General features: G+C 46.7%; 1 long non-coding RNA gene across 2 annotated transcripts; it reads right to left on the minus strand.

The window, feature by feature from the left end:
* Nucleotides 1–16,182: 16,182 nt before the first annotated feature.
* LOC120969312 (uncharacterized) lies at nucleotides 16,183–19,169 on the minus strand. Of its 2 annotated transcripts, XR_012201550.1 has the most exons (3): nucleotides 19,134–19,169; nucleotides 16,775–17,629; nucleotides 16,183–16,682 (listed from the first exon to the last, which is right to left on the minus strand). It is a non-coding gene; the product is annotated as an uncharacterized lncRNA (long non-coding RNA). The 2 variants fall into 2 exon arrangements; XR_005763408.3 differs by lacking the exon at nucleotides 19,134–19,169 and having other exon boundaries at nucleotides 16,775–17,660.
* Between the last annotated feature and the right edge of the window lie 677 nt (nucleotides 19,170–19,846).

Genomic DNA, 19,846 nt, shown 5'->3' on the forward strand with positions numbered 1-19,846 from the left:
CTTATCTGATGAATGTATGATCTCCTTGACCCGGCGAACCCAGTGAGTCGTGGATTCACCCTCCTGCTGCTTATAGTTAGTCAAATCCACAATTGACATAGACTGCCTACAGGTATCTTTGAAGTTTTGGATGAACCGGGCTTTCAGCTCAGCCCAAGACCCGATGGAATTCGGTGGTAGCCCTTTTAGCCAAGTGCGGGCAGTCCCATCCAACATCATGGTGAAGTACTTGGCCATTGCCGCCTCACTGACCTCCAGTAGTTCCATGGCCATCTCGTAACTCTCGATCCAGGCTGCGGGTTGTAAGTCAGCCGTGTAGTTGGGCACCTTCCTAGGGCCTTTGAAGTCCTTGGGTAAACGTTCATTGCGGATAGCTGGCACTAAGCAAGGGACACCCCCAGTCCTGGTAGGGATGCCCACATCGACAGACGTCGTCGGATAAGCCGGGGGAGTCTGGTAGGCCGTCAACTGAGGCACCTGCTCCGCCTCTTGCCGCACTCTGTCTTGGTCCGCTGCGTGAAAGGCTCCGTTATGAGCCGGGCCATGGCCAGGGGGCGGGTCATGGTGTCGGACGTTACTTGAGCCGGTCGCTGAGACCATGTGCCGGCTGTAACTCGGGCTCCGGCCTGGACGAGGGGTCGATTGGATCCTGTCCCGGCTGTAGGAGTACGCCTCTTGCTGTGCCAGTGCTGTCTGAAGGAGTTCCCTGACCCGGCGGGTTTCAATGGCCGTCGGAGAGTCGCCGTCGACCGGGAGAGCCGCCAGCCGTGCTGCCGCAACGACCATGTTCTCCAGCGGGTTATTATAATGACCCGGTGGTATTGGCACGTACTGAGGCGGGGCAGGGGGCACCTGGGGAGGCCCCATCACTTGTGGCTGAATAGGGGTCCCAGACCCGGGCACTATGACCCCTGGCGGGTTACTAGACCCTGCACCTGGCGTGTTGAAGAGGTTGCGTGGATCGTAAACCGGAGGAAGTCGAGATTGGGCCTTTTGATGCCTCCTTCTCATGACCTCATTGGACGCGTTTTGATCCATCGTGAGCCGGAAGGACTGCGCCTGGATCAACTGGGTTTGGGCATCGAGAGCCGCCCTCTCCGCAGCCATCCTAATCCCTTCTGCTGCTAGATCCTCCTTAGCTTTCACTAGATCCAATTTTAATTGTGCCACCTCCGCATCATGCTGAGCTTGACCCGCCGGGTCAACCGTGGCGGTTAACAGGGCCGTCATCTTGTCCGTGAGATCCATTAGCACCTGAGCCGGCGAAGGCAACGGGTTTCCCGCTCCAGCAGCAGGGTTCTGAATAGGCTGTGCACCGGCCATAAAGACCCCAACCTGACTTGGCGGCTCAAACGGGTCCGGAATACTGTCACCGTCGGAATAACCCATGAGCCGGCCATCTTGAAGTTGATACAACGAGTTTGACTCATCGGTGGACGACTCGCCGTCAGAGCCGGCAGCCGTCTCATCACCAGACCCAGATCGATCAGAGGGCCCTCCATGGACGCATCCCACAAAAGCATGCCTTACGGCAGGCCGGGCCCAGGCGGGTCGTGCACGCTGAGCCGTCTCGATGAGATAGGCGCAGAGATCCGGCTCAGGGCCCGGCTCACCAATCTTGCCGATGAAAACATGAATTCCGTCGAAGGGGACCCGGTACCCGTACTCAATTGAGCCGGCGTCGGGGCCCCAGTTTGCATCGTCGATGTAGAGCTTGCCACGACGACTCTTGGTCATCCGGCCCACAACGTATCCCTTGAGCCCTTCGAAGCTGCCCTTCAAGAACTCAAATCCACCGTGCGCCAGCCCCACGGTGGGCGCCAACTGTCGTGGAATTGTCACGACAGATGTCCTCGAGCTAGGACTTAGTCGTGGAGCCATCGCAACTAGGAAGCTTGAAGGGGTTAAGTGGGACAAGGAACATGAGGGTTTATACTGGTTCGGCCCCTTACGGTGAAGGTAAAAGCCTACGTCCAGTTTGAGGTGGTATTGATTAGGGTTTCGATGACCAGGGAGCTTAACTGCTATGCCTGGCTCTCGACGAGATCTTTCTTGTTCCTAAACCGCTGCCGGGTCGTCCCTTTATATAGGGAGGCTGACGCCCAGCAGCTCTCAGAGTCCCGGCCGGCTCATAAGAGTGTCCGGCTCGGACTCTCAACTATCCTTGTCTTACACTACAAGCTCTACCATAACAATGATTGCAACTACGGGCCTTAAGCCGTATCCGGGTCTTAAGCCCATCTCTGGCCCACCGTCTTCAGCTTACGTCTTCAGCTTAGCGCCGGGCTTCTGGCAATGACCATATGAGTAACCCGGCCCCACCTGGCGGGTGACTCTAAGGTCTATATCCTCAACAAATTGCATCATTTATGTCCGGTGTGCGGCGTCACTCGATACAAGAAGAGGAAGAAAGCTCCTCGAAAAGTGGTGTGGTACTTTCCGATCACTCCTCGTCTGCAGCGGTATTTCGCGGACCCTAAGCTAGCAAAGCTCCAGCGTTGGCACGCGGATAGGGAGGAGAAGAAGCGAGAAGATGACGGAAATGATCCGGAGATAAATAAAAAAGACAAGATGCTGAGTCACCCTAAGGATGCGAGCCAGTGGCAAGCGTTGAACTTCGAACACCCAGAATTTGGGGATGATCCAAGGAACATCGTGCTGGGCGCGAGCATCGATGGAGTCAATCCGTTTGGTAGCCAGAGAAGCACACATAGCACCTGGCCTGTGTTTGTGTGGATGTACAACCTTCCCCCCTGGTTGTGCATGAAGAGGAAGTACATTCACATGAGTATGCTAATTGAAGGGCCGAAACAACCAGGGAACGACATCAATCTGTATCTGGGGCTGCTGAAAGAGGAGCTAGACACGCTGTGGAAAACGCCAGCCAATACGTGGGACGCCGCAGAGAAAGAATATTTCCCTATGAGAGCCGCACTGCTCACGACGGTGCACGACTATCTCGGTTACGGATATCTCGCGGGGCAGGTGGTCCTCGGATTTTCTGGATGCGTCAGGTGCATGGATTTTTAGATGATGATTGTTAGATGTCCTTGATGTAGCTAGTGTGGTGTGAGAGAACTGGGTGTGGTGGTGGGTCCCTTGGTGTTAGTGAAGGTATTGGGTGGTGCAAAACTCCAGTTGCTTTGGTGCAGTTCTTGATGTGATGTGTGTAGCTCAAACTAGAGTTGGTGCTTGTGCCAAACTCCAAACTGAGCAATTGGCCACTGTGATCCTGCTGCTTTGGATGCTCCTAGTTCTGATATGCTTGTTTTTTCTTCTGGCCACTAGCAGTTTTTATGCTGCATGACACTCCTAGTTCATGGGGTGGATGGTCCATGGCTCATAGCTCAGAAGATGGATATATGGCTATTTAATTTACAGACAAAATTACAGAATTAGTACATCATGTGTTAGTTGTCTATTGGATATCTGTAGAGCCACTGGATGCATATGAACTGCACTACTTCCTGATGTCTGACCTATGTAAAATAACCAGGAAGTGCATTGTAATCAGAGGGCATAGAATGCTCTGGTTTTTAGGCAAATGCTAGTAACTTGTGCTTTCATATCCTAGAAAAATAAGAGATCTTGAAACCAATGAATACTGCAGGATATGTTATAACAATCAGTACCCATACCTTTGAGGATGTAGTGATTTGGCACAGGGGAATCTTGAAAAAACAATTTGCTTCTAGGACTGTCATTGTCAATAATATGTGTGAACTGTGAAGTGTACCTGCTAGGAACAAAAATTTTCTTCTGTTTACCAGTAGAGGTTCTATGTTGGTGTCTCCGGCGGAGGCGGCATTGGTGTCTCCCGCGGCGGCGCCGACATTGCAGCTTAATGCACCCGGGTGTGGGAAGAATACGCCGGCCGGCACCTCGGCAGCAAGCGCCCCCTCCGTCAATTGCACGCCCGCTGTTGGCGGTGCCTCGACATTAGCCGAGCTCGACGCCATCACGGTAACTAATTAAGTCTCTCGGCCGATGACTTCATCTCCTTGCCTTTGACTGGGCATCCCTGACACCCTACATGTTTTTGCAGGGCGCCGCCGACGTTCCGTGCACTCTCCTGCACTTCGTGAACGACGAGTTGGTCGATGTCGCCAAGCGCAGAATCGTTCAACCGGGCAGCCGCGTGTTCCATGGTAATCAGATGCCACCCACCGTTTATAGGGTTCAACTGGTTCGGGTGCTGCCGGGCTTCGACAACATATTACCTCCGTATCGACCCCATGGAGCCGACGAAGATGATGTGATGACCCTCAGCGCCTGCATAAGCTGGCCCATGCTTTGGCCAAAGAGACAGATTCGTTTGGGGGTGGGGGACACCACCCCACAGACAACACCGCCAGTCGTGCCGGCGCCAAGCCATGGCAAGACCCCCGCAACGCTACCAGACATGCCGGACATGCATATGGCACAGGATCCGGACATGCATATGGCACAGGATCCGGACGACGACGACGACGATGACGGTACATTTACCAACGTCGATAAGTACTTCAACGAACATGGGTACGGTGATGAATTCTTGGGGCCTCCTTCTCAAGAACCCAACCCTGCAAAAGACGATCTAGGTGGTACCGCGGAGAAACCCAATTGCAACAGGCGTCGTCTGGCGTTCAGTTCTCAGGAGACACCTCCAGCTGCCGCCTTCACCGAGCCTCAGATAGCCGAGGTGCGAAATATTATCAGCCCCAACACACTCAAGAAGGCGGTCTCTGAGCAGAACTCGATCCCATTACAGCAGAAGAAGAAGGGACGGAAAAGAAAGACTAACAAGGGTGCGAGCCAGCCGGCACCGAGTACGATCCGTGCTCAGGACGGGCCACCTTCACCTAAGGATATCTCGAGGAGGGTGCATGTGGCGGGTAGGCCGATGCTACCGACTAATCCGCTCAATGCTGCAACCGGTGCTATGTGGAGTCTGCATGACAGTGTTCTTTCTTTGGAGAAGCGGCGTCTCTCCGAGAATGATGTGGCATACCCGGTTTTCGTGGCCAAGGTGCCAGAGGGCAAGGGCTTTGTGGATAGCGCCATCGGGGGTACGATCGTCCTGCGGTTTGATGACATCTTCGCTATGTTTAACCTTCATCCGCTGCACTACACCTTCGTTCGGCTATTTTCGCTGAGTATGGAGATGCGGATCATTAGAGACAAGACCCCGGACATCGTGATAGTTGACCCCTTCTACATGCGTGCCAAGATCTTGGGCAGCGCTGGGGACCGGCAAGTCGCGAGTTCATACCTCGAAGGCGTCATTCTGGCAAACCCAGATAAGGATAACTTCCTCGTGCCTTACTTTCCCGAGTAAGTCATCCCCTCACCGCCCCGTAAAATATGATTCTTAGATTTCGATCGTTCTTTTTTTTTTCTAACATTCCGTGTTTTGTGCAGTGACACACATTGCACACTCATCCTCTTAAGCCCGAAATATTCCATGGCCACGTATTTCGACTCGGACCGTCAGTCGAAGAAAGACTACACAAATATCAAGAAAGTTCTTGATGATGTTCTCCCCGGCTACGCCAGATCTGGAGGCAGCTTTAGCAGGCCAGTTCGTATGTACGGCAAGCACGTGTTCACCCACAATACGACGTTCCCCTGCGTCAAGCAGCCATCTGGCGGTCAGAAGGATGCCTACTACGCCCTCCATCACATGCGGGCGATCGTATGGGACCATAATCACCTTCTGCTACCAAATAATCTCAAAGATTGGGCGACACGCTTGCGGCAATCCAGGACGCGGACATCAGACAAGAATTCTTTCGCATCCAGTCGGAGTTTGCGGAAATCATCCATCAAGATGTCCTTCGTACCTTGGGGCAGTTCTACCTCAAATATCAACCGTCCAACAGTGAGATAGAAACAACGCTACAAATGCAGGCTGACAACGCCCGCGATTTCATGACCATCACGACAGACGGCGGCTTCATCCACGCTTCGGTCCCTGAGTCGAGTCAAAAGTAGTGATGCTATGTAGTTCTGAAATATCGATTAGCTCATGTTGTAATTAAACTTTAATGAACTTGTATGTCTCTTTGGTTTGGACAGTCGCTCAACTTATATGTAATCGATGCTATTTATTAGTAGGACCATGAATCGTGCTATTAATGTCTTGCTTTTCTCTTCCGATCCTTTTGTTGCATACTTATATATTGCTTATGTATTGTCTGTGAATTGCTACTAACGTTTTGTTTGGCTAGTGCATAGAGATGTCGTCGTATGTCGTGTACAAGGGTAAGGTTCCCGGAGTCTAGGACGACTGGGAGGAGTGTCGGAGACAGGTTCACCGTTTCAGCGGTAACAGTTACAGGGTACACCACTAGGGCGGAGGCAGAAGCTAGATACGCGTGCTATCTAGCGGGAGAGAGGAGGGAGCGGAGGAGGAACCGGATGAAGACCAGTTTCATCGCGATGATGCTAATCGTGATGACCACATCTCTCTTCTATGTGATGGTAGTTTAGATGATCGATATCGACTTGTAATGTGAAGACAAACTCGCTACTCGCGGTCTCGAGACTTGTAATGTTCTAACTTTGTTCGGTCTTTTGAATTCGGAGACTAATATGATGAATTGTATTCGGAGACTAATCTTCTATTGTATTCAATAAATCTGCTGTTTATATGTTGTGCTGTCTATATTCTGTGCAGTAATATATTTTGTAACCTGTGCAAATATCAGAAAAGAAAAAAAAATAATTCCTAATATTCATACTAGTGGCGCACCACACACACTTTAGTGGCGCATTGCAATAAACACACTAGTGGCGCACTATCTAGTAGTGCGCCATTAGTAACCCAGAGCACAAGGTAAATATGGCCCCCTGGGAGGCATAGTAATGGCGCACCAGGGGACATACTAATGGCGCACTGCCTGGTGCGCCACTACTGTCTGGTATACTAATGGCGCACCAGGGGTGCGCCATTAGTATTAGTTAGTAATGGCATGATGATAGTGGCGCACCTGTAGTGCGCCGTTAATGGCCAAAATAGGTGCGCCACTAACAGGCCTTTTCCTAGTAGTGAATCTTATGTTTGATATTTGTCTTCCTTGCTTGTGTTTGTTGTAGTCAATCGTTATCTTGGAATAGGTTTTCTGTTCGACATATTGAGTGTTCATAATATGAAATTGCATGAACATGAACTTTATGATTCATCCAAAAATAGTGTATAAGATCTGTTCAAATAAGTTACAAGCGAGGAAGCTTAATATTATGAAGGTTTAAAGGCAAGCTACTCCTACTGAAATTAAAGTAGTATTTATCTTATGAATTTGTTAATAGTTTAACTTTATTAATAGTCATGTCGAAATCATTGTGATGTGTGACTATTTGGAGTCTTTAAAATAATAACTTTAATACTACTTGAATCTTATTGATCATAATTTTTTACATTGTATTTCTTCTTTGTCTTTTGTTAACACGAATATTACCTGAATGTTATTGTTGTGGCACTATTGGAGATATTGACATTTAGTATAGTGCAACATTATGGCCGGGATATTAAAGTGCGCAAAATAATGTGAGTACTTTTACTTATGTATAAAAAGTTGATTTATGCTACTTGGTCTGAAATTTAAATGTATATAAATGAATTGCGAATAAAAGATAATGAAACTTAAGCATTTCGTAGATTTGATTGATTCATATATCATTATCGTAATATCATTATTAGTAAAAGCAATTGTTTGGAGTGATTGACAGTAATTTTGTCTTTGAAGGTGAAAAGTTTTGAAATGCAATGTTTGCACTTGATAACATTATAGGGCGTCATCCAAATTATTAACAAATTATAGTTCATACGATTTTTAAACGGTAAACACTTAACCCAACAATCTGCAAAGTATAAATAGTAATGCTGTCCAAACTGAACGCAAAGTTGTAAACACCAAGCATACAATTTTTAGCAAGGGAGTTGATGTGGATCGGATCATAACCAAGGCATCAAAGAGTGAGATTCATGCTAGCATAAATGTTAAACCATTAGAGCAGCCAAAGGAAGACATGGGAAAAACCATTATCTATGTTGGGAAGCTTCCGATGCCTATTTTGGGAGAAATGCCACATCGGATTTCCAGCTGCAACTTCCTACCTAAACCTAATTAATTATAGGTTCTAGCACGTTTTAGGGGCTGGATGGGATGGTGTTTGAAGCCATCGTTCATGCAGAACAAACTGTGCATCATTTGAGGTCATGACTCAAAAATTATGCAAGTTCCCATGCAAGCTGTGCAGGAATTAACTACAATCATGGCGTTCAACAAGTGCTCCCGCTATCACAGCTTGGTACTCACAATTTTAGCCTTCATTTTGAGTTGATTTGACACCTAACTATTAGGTGCTTCTAGTGTAAGTATTCCGGAGCTGTTCCATGTGAAGGGGGATGAAATTTGTGAGTTTATATTGTAGACAGTCAGTGAGGTTGTGTTGTGAGCACTAGTTTCATTGAGTGTTACTCATGTGTGTGAATTGAAGGGTCTGCCCTTAATTCGTATAGGATCCTTGTGGTTCTCGCTTGTGATTCTACCTAGGTTCACAAGTTTCGTGGTATGTGTTGCGTCCTTGTAAACCAAGCTAGTTATCCACTGCAATATATTTGAGAGTGTTTACTACTTTATTTTAGCTTTTAAGAGAGATAGTGTTATTGTTTGTGAGTTGTTTGTTACCATGAAAGATCGTTCCAGCGGCGTCCCAGATCAGAAGTCTACTCGAGTATGAAAATGTTCGACACCGGAGCAGATCCATGGGTCGAACATGTATTCTTGTATTTGCTTCATGGGCGCCTCATGGACTGGAAAGCAGATTCAAAGCGCTCATCGGTTAGTGCGGTTAGCAGGGTTGCAAACTACAATGACAACCTTTCTAAGTTGTTAGTCAATGCCTTTGGGTACTTGGGGTAGACATGCATGTCCTCGAGCACGGGGTGATTGGACGACCTTGACAAATTAGAACTTCTAACTTATGACGAGTATGAGGAGCTGCTCCACGCCGTCCTTAAGCCTTTAATGTATCGCAACAATACTCATGTGAAGTAAGTGGTACCTTGTAGTTTTCATCTTGGCATGGTTTGAATGTTAATTCTTATGCGTGCAAAGTTAATATTATTCTTAGCTTCCTTTTAGGTATGCAGCCATTTTACCAGCTTACAAAACTGTACATAAGAATGATAAGTAATATCTTCTGAGAGGCAACTGATGGATCATCCTTGTTTTTGTACTAAACATTTTTACTTAATCATAATTTATATTATCACCAAACTTATGACGCTTTCTGTTAATACACCCTTTACATACTACATTAAATGTTATTTTCAATTATAATTAATTATAACAACAAAACGATCTCACCATATTACGGTGCATATTTTCATATATTATTAAGTTGATATTATTATATATTTTTAATTTAATTTATCATATAGGGAAAAAAATCTTTTATCACCATATTAATACATAAGCAGGTCAAAATGATCAAGTTAACATCACAAATTAGTTGATGCTCCTAGTATTTATAGTGTACTTATACGTGTACTGGTATATCATGTTCTTAAATATCTATACAACTCGTTTGAGAGTATTAGATTTATGAATCTTACAAATGATTCAGAGAGGTTTCTAGAGTATAGAACTACCTTGTTTCGGTGTGAAAGAAATAACTCTCTAGTGTATGAGGTGACAACAAGCAATTTCTCCTGGAATCCCTCGCTTATTGATAGTGTTGGTTTCTTGGTCAGCATAGTCCTTTCTTCACATACATCACGATACTTGGTATTGAGACCACCATAATACCGCTTGTAACACACATGCATATTTTGAATACAAACTTAGTCATGTTGTAGTGTTGCTTGTTTAATTGTGTATATTTGTGGACACAAGCAACTAATGTAAGATGTGTGTATATTATTGTGTATATTTTCATATATTATGCAGCGGTCGCCGACGCCGCTGGAGCTGCAGTGCAGCGGTCGTCGACCGCTGGAGCTGCGATGCAGCTGTTGCAGACGCCGCCGGAGCTGCGATGCAGCGGTCGCCGACGCCGCCGGAGCTGCGATGCAGCGGTCGCCGACGCCGCCGGAGCTGCGATGCAGCTGTTGCAGACGCCGCCGGAGCTGCAGTGCAGCGGTCGTCGACCGCCGGAGCTGCGATGCAGCGGTTGCCGACGCCGTCGGAGTTGCGATGCAGCGGTCGTCGACCTTGCAGGACGGTTGCTGGCCGTGCAATACAGGTGTCTCCGGCTTGCAGCAGCACATGGCGAGCGGCACCGCTCCTTTGTAGCGTCGGAGTGACGAGAATCAGGTTTAGGCAGCGACGCCTTGCAAGCTTGTCGCAAAAAAGGAAGCGGAGAAGAGACATGAGACCAAGAGGTGGGAGACGACGGAGAGAAAAGAGGAGACCGTCTGTTTGTAGCTGAGGAAGAGATAAGGTCAGGGAAAGAAAGCGGTGTGTGGTTCACAGAGCCACGTGGCGAGCAAGCGAAACGGTTTATTTCGGAGCGGGATCAACCCGTTGATAGAAAGACTTTTCCTACTTTCTAATATTACATTAAGGAATGCATGCAATCACTGGTTAATCCTCTCGAACACAACACAATCTAGCAAGATATTTTTGTCTCCACACGCTGATTTTGAACTAATATATTGCGCTAACATTGTACAAGCCAGATTGCTTCGTACGATACCGTTAGGCACGGACCCGTCGATATGTGGTTGGGTGCATCGTAGATAAAGGAACCAAATAAAGCATCCTTACGCCGTGTATGATGGTGTAACATCAGTCTTATTTTATAGAGCGGATCTTTGGAATCTAGGTACACTGGAGCCCACTTCACAAAATTTTAAAAAATAGTATTTTAAACTTTGAAAAATTACAAAGTCCCACACATATATAGGTATTGGCTGGAAATTTACACAAGTATATTTTCATGAAATAATATGACCATATGTGACGTGGGGGTATATGTGAACATGAGGATGCTCCACATTAAGTTTTGAAAGTCAAACTCTAGCATTCTCATTTTCTTATTTTCATGCATGTTTTAAATGGTCATATTATTTTATGAAAAATTGCATGGGAAAGTTTCAACTCAATACACATGTGCTTGTCTGTTTAGAATTTTAAAAACTTACCAATGTATTTTTGGCAACTTACAGAAAGTGAATACGCCAGAACCCATGATCGTTCCAGTATTGTTTGTCTTCTTTTAGTGAAGATAAATAGAATAATCACATAAAATAAAGAAAAATGCATTCTTTTAACCAATCAGCATTAGGACAATCTCTCTTAGCCACCAGTTTTATAACAAAAACTCTAATCACAATACAATTATTTTGGCATGCAAGAATTGTTTACTAGAGACATCTCTAAGTAATTACATTGCATAACATGTTTTATTGCCATCTCGAAATGATGTGAACAACTATTAAAATGCTACCTTCTCAATCGAAAATTGACTTCTGAGCATGGGTGCAACGGAGCACTTTATTTTGAAGTTCAAAACAACACATTTTTACGGTTTGAATTTTTTCAATTTTTTGGGTGCATGAACATATAGCTATGCAGTATATCAGGCCAAAATTTCAGCAATATACATGCTTGCATGTAAAGGATACAAAAAAGACAAAATACATGAAAATCAAGGGCCGCTTGTTTTTGGGCAGAAATTTTGCCAACGTATTATTGAATGAAATTTCACAGGTACTTAGACCACATGCATGCGTATTCATGTAGAAAAAAACAATTTTTTTCAAATCTTTTAAGCATCTTTTTGGAGCAGTTCAAAATAAAGTGCTCCGTTGCCCCCATGTTCTGAAAATCCATTTTACTTCTCAACACCTTATATACCCCATATTGCCTAGCCTAGGGCTGGCTTGCAGATGAGTAAATTTGTGCATGGTTCCACAATTTTCCTACTCACCTCGTGGGCAAACACAAGGACCTTTCCTCCTGGAAAAGTGAACTAACCAGCTATCGGAGTTATTGATGGCAAGAGCGATCGCTTGCAAATTTGTGGCTGTCATCCAGTGGCTAATACAATTGCCAAACCTGTTTCTTGAAGCAACACAAGAGTTGGCCACAAAGCAACACAAGAGTTGGTCACAGTTTCATATGAAACATGATGGCAAAGGTTCTGTCTCCAGTAGTTTAGTGTTTCTAGATGAGGATTGTTTGGTTAATCACATCATAACAGTACCATTCATCAGTACGTCCATGCTATTAGCGTCATCATCCCAGGTCGTTTCAGGTTTCCTCTTGCAATTGAGTCTTGGAGCTAGAGCTGGAGCCATACTGAGAAATTTGGAGATCCTGCTGTGCACAAAGGCGCGCTCCATAAATTTCCCTGGGAGGAACTGTGTGACTTGTTGTGCTGTCTTGTTGGACATGTCAACCGCAATCACCAATGCGGCCTTATGATAAGAATGGACCTTGGTCATGAAGTAGACGATGTCTTTGCCGTCGTCATGCAAGCTGATCACAGGCAGGCTTGTGTGGAGCTTCTCAAAGGTGAGCGGAAGAGGCGGGCCTTGGTCGCCGTCGAACTCATGCGGTGGCAATTGGAGAAGCGCCGGGTGTATGGTGCTGCCAATCTCAGATGCATGAACTACCTCGCTGTCCTGGCGCCAGCCAGAAGAAGGATGGGTAGTGTCCATGCTCCATGTGGCTGCCTTCCAGCCATGGTAGGAGGGAACAGTCCAGTCCCCCCAGTTGCTGTCCTCGCAGTTTAAGGTGACATCCAGATGCAGCTGGGCGCACTTGATGCGGCGGCCACCGTCGATGATGGCTACATCGCGGAAAGCCTGTGGGTAAGACTGGACCATGGTGACAGGGTTGTTTTCGAGGGGCGGCGCCAACGGATAGTAGCGGAGCCCTGGGTTGCTGTCGTGCACGTTGCACTGAAGCATGCCCTGCTGCAGGTCGACGAAGCACATGGTGGCGTGTTCTCTGCCGATGGAGATGGCCTTGTTTGTCACAAAATCAAAGCCGCCGCTGCCGGCGGCTCGCTGTTGCTGATGTTGGAGCAGCAATAAGGGGGCCTCCTGGTCCTGGATGGACCACTTGTTGGTATCGGAGCTGTAGAGGTAAAGGTCGAAGAGGTGAGCGGTTGCTGATGGTTTCTGTTTGCGGAAGAGCCCGGCGACGACGTAGGAGACATGCTCCTCCTCCTCCTGGGCGCGGTAACTGCGCAGAAAAACCCCGCCTTGGAGTTGGGGTTGGGACTGGGGGCGGGGCCGCAGGAGGAGACCCCGTCGTAGAAGCGGTGCAGGGACTGCGGGGCGGGATCCGGGTCGGGAAGCCACTTGAGCGACGGGTCCATGCCTCTGCTGGCGTCGCCGGCGTAATAGATGTAGTGTTTGCGGCCGCGGCCTGACGAGGACCGTCCGATGTCGATGGCGAGGAGGGCAAGCCTGCCCTCCGTGGCGACGATGATGGGCTCATAGGCAAACTGCGATCCGATGCAGTGGGCGCAAAGGTAGGAGACTTGCGGCGGGTCGCCGACGACGAAGGTGACCTGGATGGTGACGCCGTGATTGTCGGTGTTGTCCGTGGTGTTGCACGTGGCGGTGCTCGCGTTGGTGACGTCGGCGATGTAGGCCACGCGGTCGATGAGGCATGACGCCGGCGGAGGATTGTTCCCGCCGTCGACGACGGCGGGGGGTTGGGCAGGCGGATTCAGCGAGCCGCGCTTGAATTTGCCCATCTCCGCTCGTCCGGTGTTCTTCTGCTTTGCTTTCCTGGACGGACGGCAGGTGGATTCTTAACGACGAGAGGTCGTCCTAATCGAATTGGGAGAGGAGCCGGAGAACGAGCACGAGATGGACTGGAGAATCTGAACGAGGGAAGAAGGGGACTAGCACATCGCCCTTCTACCTCAGATCTCCGATCCACCGTCAGATCTCTACTCCACTTGCAATTTTTTTTGGACGTCAATAACTCCCGCACGTTTGGTCTGGGCAGGTGCCAGACCGAACGTTTCGTTCGGTAGCAGGACGGCATCCACCGAACAATCAAATCGAACGAAAGATGTTCGGCAGGAGAAACTACCCAGCCCCAACACCTTCTCCCCATGGCCTACAGGCGAAAAAAATAAAAATAATACATAAAGCCCACTTGGCCCTGATTTCGGCTGTGACTAATAAAGGCCAGAATTTGCCATGCTCCTGAAAAATTTGCAATGGTCCAAAAAACTAAATTGTTGAAAAATTGCTCCTTTTTAAATTTTAATGCAAATGGCACAAAAGAAAAGGTTGAAGGCCAAAAAAATATTTGTACATGGTGGCAACGAAAATGTAGATTGAAAAAATGTACGGTATATTTACATGAAGATGTGTGCGATGAAAAATTGCCACAATTGCCATGTCAACAAAAAGATGAAAATGCCATTACAAAAATAAAAAAAGGGTAAATGTTGCCATGGCAAAAAAACATGAAAACATGTCATGAACGAGCCAAAAACGCAAAAATAATGCCATGGATGTGAAGTATTTATACCTTGCAAAAAATTAGAGTAAACTTGCCATGCTTCTTAAATGTAAAATTGAGAGATAAAAATTTAAATTTGCCATGTGTGATGGCAATTAAAATTACCGTGGTGATGAATGTAAATTTGAAATGGCAAGTGAAAATACATTTTGCGATGGCAATAAAAATGAAGAATTTTACATGCCCAATTTATTTGAAGTAAAAATTCGCATAGCAAAAACTTCCATCGTTCCACGAAAAATAAAAAAAGTTCCCATGAGCTATTAAAATGACATGTAAAAAGTAAATTTGACATGGCAATGTAGGTACTATTTTGCCGTGATAAATGAATGCTAATTTTCCATGGCAAGTGAAAACATAATTTTGCCATGGCAATAAAAATGTAGAATTTGCCATGGGTGTGTAGTTGTATTTGCCATGCCAACAAAGATAGAATTGCCTATAAAAACAGCAAAAATATATAAATTCATACATTTGTTCATGTGCCTACTCCAAGAAAAATATTTCAAATTTTGCTATGATGTATGCTCATAATAAAAATTGCCACGGCAAAACTACCATGGCACCATGAAGAACAAAAAAGTTGCAATGCGCTATAAAATAAAATGTAAATTTGCCATGGTAATGTAGGTACTTTTGCCATGGTGATGAATGTAAATTTGCCATGGCAAGTGAAAGACTACATTTGCCATGGCAATAAAAATGAAGAATTTGCCATGGCGGTGTAATTACAGTTGCCATGTCAACACAAAAGATGAAAAATGCAAAATATAGTGCATTGACATGGCAAAAACGATCTGTAAAGAATGAATAGCAATTTGCCATGGCAACTATTTACTAAACAAAAGCTATCATGGCAACTATGCACTGACAATTTGCCATAGTATATAAAAAATCATATAGTGGGAAAAATTTCCATGCCCCATGAATTACATTTGACAAGTTTAATGAACCAAACGTTGCCATGCATGCAAAGTAAAATTTGCCATGGCAAAATAAAAAAGTTGATATCGTCTTGCCAAAATTGTAATTCATAGGGAATCTAGTGAATTGTATTCTTTCGGGCATCGTCTTGAAAAAAGAATCTTGCCATGGGCATTAAACTGAATTTGTCGTGGGACATCTAGTGAAATTTGCCATGGTAAAAAAAAAAGTGGACATCGTCTTGAAAAAAGAAACTTGCCATGGGCATTAAACTGAGTTTGCCGTGGGACATCTAGTGAATTTGCCATGGCAAAATCACTTTAAAGTTGCCATGATAAACTAAATTCGCAATGGCTTATTATTAAAATTATTGTGGTCCATAAACTAAATTTGCCATGGCCAATTTAGGACACAAAATGATATATCATGTCCTAAAAACTTGCCATGCCATCTAGACAAAAGTGTGATTTCCCTATAAGAATGCTTGTTAATATCAATGAAAAAAATAGCGCGCTACAGCAAAATAGCGGCGACCTAACAATATGCTATTAGCGTGCTATATCGCGCTATAGCGTGCTATTAGCGAGACGTTGTACACCAATATATTTAGCGAGGCAATTCTCAATACGCTATAGCGTGCTATTAGCGACGCTATAGCGCTATTTTTTTCAGTGGTTAATATGCATGTACAGTGGCCATGGAAAAAAGACTCATATTAAGTTTCCCATGTCAATACATCTTAAGTTTGCAAATAATGGCAGAAAGACAACAAATCTTTAAGTTTGCCATGGCAAACTCGATCTTGAGCTACCCATAGCAAGATATGTTGAAGATTTGCTATGGCAGAATCACATTATAGACAATTTACAGAAATGGACAACCATCAGTGAACAAAACAACTACTTCCCCTATACATGGTTAGATCAGAGGAAAAGACCCATCAAAAACACCATGAACAAAACAACTACTGTACTTCCCAATATACATTGTGAATCTGTGATGCATCTACTCCACCAACAAAGTGTGAGGAAACTAAAAGATCCATCTCATCTCTGCCTCAATTTTCAGCCATATCACACCCCAGACTGATCCGGCTCGAATTTGCCATCGTTGACAACATACCTAAATCCCCCAAACGGAAATGACCTAGCACGACATAGCGGGATTTGATTTATACCTCCTGGGAGAGAATGCGTGGACGCTCTGCTTCCCTGGAGAAGAAAGACGATGAAGAATGCAGCTTCAAGACGCCCCCCTCTTCATTCATCAACAATTCTACAAGAAACAAATACATCCAAACAGCAGATGGAATCAATATAAGGTTTGCATAAGAAATTTGTCAAATTGGGAATGGGGAACAACCATACCAGTGTGATGTGTTGAGACATGGGCGGACTGGCTGCAGTCTGCACGTTGGACCTAAGCTTTGCTGCAAGCCCAAGGCACGGCGCACGCCTCCACGGCGGATCAGAAGCAGACGAGGAAGCGGCGCGCGAGCCCTTGACGACGGCGCGAATCCGCCTTGCCTGGTGTGCGCAGACTAAGGTAAGGTGAGGAAGGGAGGGCTGGCACATCCGTCTCCTCACGCACGGAGGTGAAGTCGTCGTCGTCCCGGGTTGGGGGACGCATCGCCAACCCTCTGCCGCGCATGGACTCCTCGACGTCGTCGCCGGCATCCGGCCACTGCGCGTCGCCCAGTTGGAGGGAGTGGTGCCGGCCGACGAGTAGCTTGCAGAGGGAGGGGGATTAGAGCGCAGTGGAGGGCCGACGGTTAGCGCCGCGTGAAGAGCTCGTAGAGGGACACGGCCTCGATGCTCGCCGCGGCGATGAAGGCGAGCAGACGGCACTCGGCCTCCGCCACAACCGCATCCCCTCGAGCTGGAGCTGCTCCCGCGCGTCGCTTGCGGTGTCGCCCTGCCGGTGCCGGAGAGGAGAGGCCGATGGCGATGCCCATAGACGCGGCGAGCGCGGAGACGCCCTGCCGGCGCTGAAGAGGGGGTGGGACGGTGAACGAGGGCGGATGGGGAGGCGGCTCGGTCGCTGGTGACGGGGCGGCGGCGAGATCGCTGGTGACGGCGACCAGCATGACAACCGGCGCGTCGCGCGGCGCGCTGGATCGGCGGCCGGAGTTGGGAATGACGCGAGGCAGTGGAGTGGCGCGGGGGGAGCGGGGGAACCGGCTCCTCTACCGTGCCGCTGGGCACGGCAGAGTGCCGTGCCTTCTTACGCAACAGGGTGCGCATATGGGTCTTCCTGATGCATCACGCGGCAGCAGGTCAACAAATTAACTATTTTCCTTTGCTGTTGCTAAAAAAAAGTATTTTCCTAGGCTAAAAAACTACTTCCTTCATCCAAAAAAAGTGTCTCGAGTTTAGTACAAAGTTGAGACACTTACTTTAGGACGGAGGGAGTAATTAACTACTTCCCAACTCTTAAGAAAACTATTTCCCTTGTTAAAAAACTATTTCCACTATGAAATACTAATTTACTGTTGTTGTCTCAAAAGGCTAATTTACCTACTCCATCCGTTCCTAAATATAAGTCTTTTTAAACATTTTAATATGGACTACATACGAATCAAAATGAGTGAATCTACACTTTAGAATATGTCTATATACATCCGTATGCTTTCATATTAAAATCTCAAAACGACTTATATTTAGAAACGAAGGGAGTATTAATTAATATAGATGAGCAACATTCTAAAATGAAAATAAACTCATACTAGAAAAATGGTTTTGTTGGTATTATTTCGTCTCATTTTTTTCTTTTAGCCAACATGTTGAAGCATACATGTATTAAAATTTCTAAAAAGAATCATAAAAAATGGTTTTCTATTTTTATTTGTTATTTTTTATCAGTTTATTGGTACGTTTATTATTTTGGTGGATTTTTTTCATGCTACTTGCCGCAGAGAGGGCAATCCAGATGCAAGTCGTGCGGCAGGGTCGTATCCGGGTACGGCAGAGGCTGCCTGCACTGCTAGTGTCACCGCACCTGGTGCACCGGAATGTGCAGCCGCTGCCTGGCGGGGCGGGCAGGCGTCGGCGGTGGTGGAGGAGGAAGCGCCGGGGGTGAGCTTCCCGTTGTTCTTGCCGGAGCTGCCGAACAAGCCCATGGCTAGGGTTTGATGTGTCGCCTGTGAGGGAGCACGCGGCTAGATGTGGACGGGCAGCGGAAGTCGAAATGGATGAGCCCCCCCCCCCCCCCCCCCCCCCGCGCATGCGGGGATTATAAAAGGACGGCCCCCGTAGCTTCTAGTTGCTGACGCGTAGGCCTGTGGTAGGTGGCCGCGTTAAATACGACCGTGAAATCAGTAAAGAAATACCACATCTTGAAGAAGAGTTGTTAGCTTGGGATTCTGGGTAGAAACTGGTGATATTTTAGTGGGGAAATTAAGGCCTCAGATAGCGAGCGGTGGTTGGCCGGTAGACATGTGAGGCCGCGGCGGATACAGAGGGGACACGCGGCATGTCTTTGACCTCAACTGCGTCCGCGCAGATACGAAGCGGACACATTTTGGGTTTGGATCGGCGCCTTGGGCCGGCGTTTTTTATCGTGGCGACCCAAATAGATATGGGTGGACGAAATGGGTCGCGCCGTTGGAATTGCTCTTAGTATTTTATAGGAAAAATAGTTTTTTAGGGGTTGGGAAATAGTTAATTAGTTTTTTAGGAACGGGAAATAATTAAAAAATGAAGGTATGGAAATAGTTAATTAGTTGACCTATGTAGCCCTGAGGTATCTTTTTTTTTTTTTTTTGAGGAAACTGTGATGCATCAGACGAACAGCTGGGCTGTTAAGATAGACTTTCGGCTAACAGTGAAGCCCTTCTGGGCCATATCAAATGCACACGCTGGGCCTAAGAAGGCACGGCACTCTGCCGTGCACAGCGGCACGGTAGTGGAGCCGGTTCCGGGAGCGGGTGAGGTGATAAGGGAGGAGAGGTAATGCGGCAGGGAGAGGATGCGTTCGGGACGATGGATTCCTATCCCGAACGATTTCGCTGACGGGTCTGTCACCCCAATGCTTTAAGATTTGTACCTCAATCCAGCGGTCCAAAGCACGTTCGGGAGGAAAGCAGAAAACATGGCACGTTCGGACGTTATTGATTCCGTTTTTTTAGTAACCCACTTGCAGCTTTTCTTTACGGATCACAATCATTGGTCTGGCCCAAACCAAATAAGCCCAGCTTCCGTGTGAATCCTTTCGTTTGTGAAAGCAGAAGTTTTGAGAGCAACTAGTTAACGAGCGCTCCTTCGCGAGCCTCGCAACGATCAGCGTCACTTGGCGCGCTCTCAGCCATTCGTCACATGTCGTGCTCTGGATGCTTTCTCTGGATTTTATTTTTTTATTTTTCCGCACGCGTTTTCGGCTTTTTAAACGGTTTTTTTTGTTTGTTTTTTTTCGACGTTTTGGTTTTTCCCGGTCTTCCTTAA

The sequence above is a fragment of the Aegilops tauschii genome, chromosome 1, assembly GCF_002575655.3.
Source record: "Aegilops tauschii subsp. strangulata cultivar AL8/78 chromosome 1, Aet v6.0, whole genome shotgun sequence".
NCBI classification, from domain to species: domain Eukaryota; kingdom Viridiplantae; phylum Streptophyta; class Magnoliopsida; order Poales; family Poaceae; genus Aegilops; species Aegilops tauschii.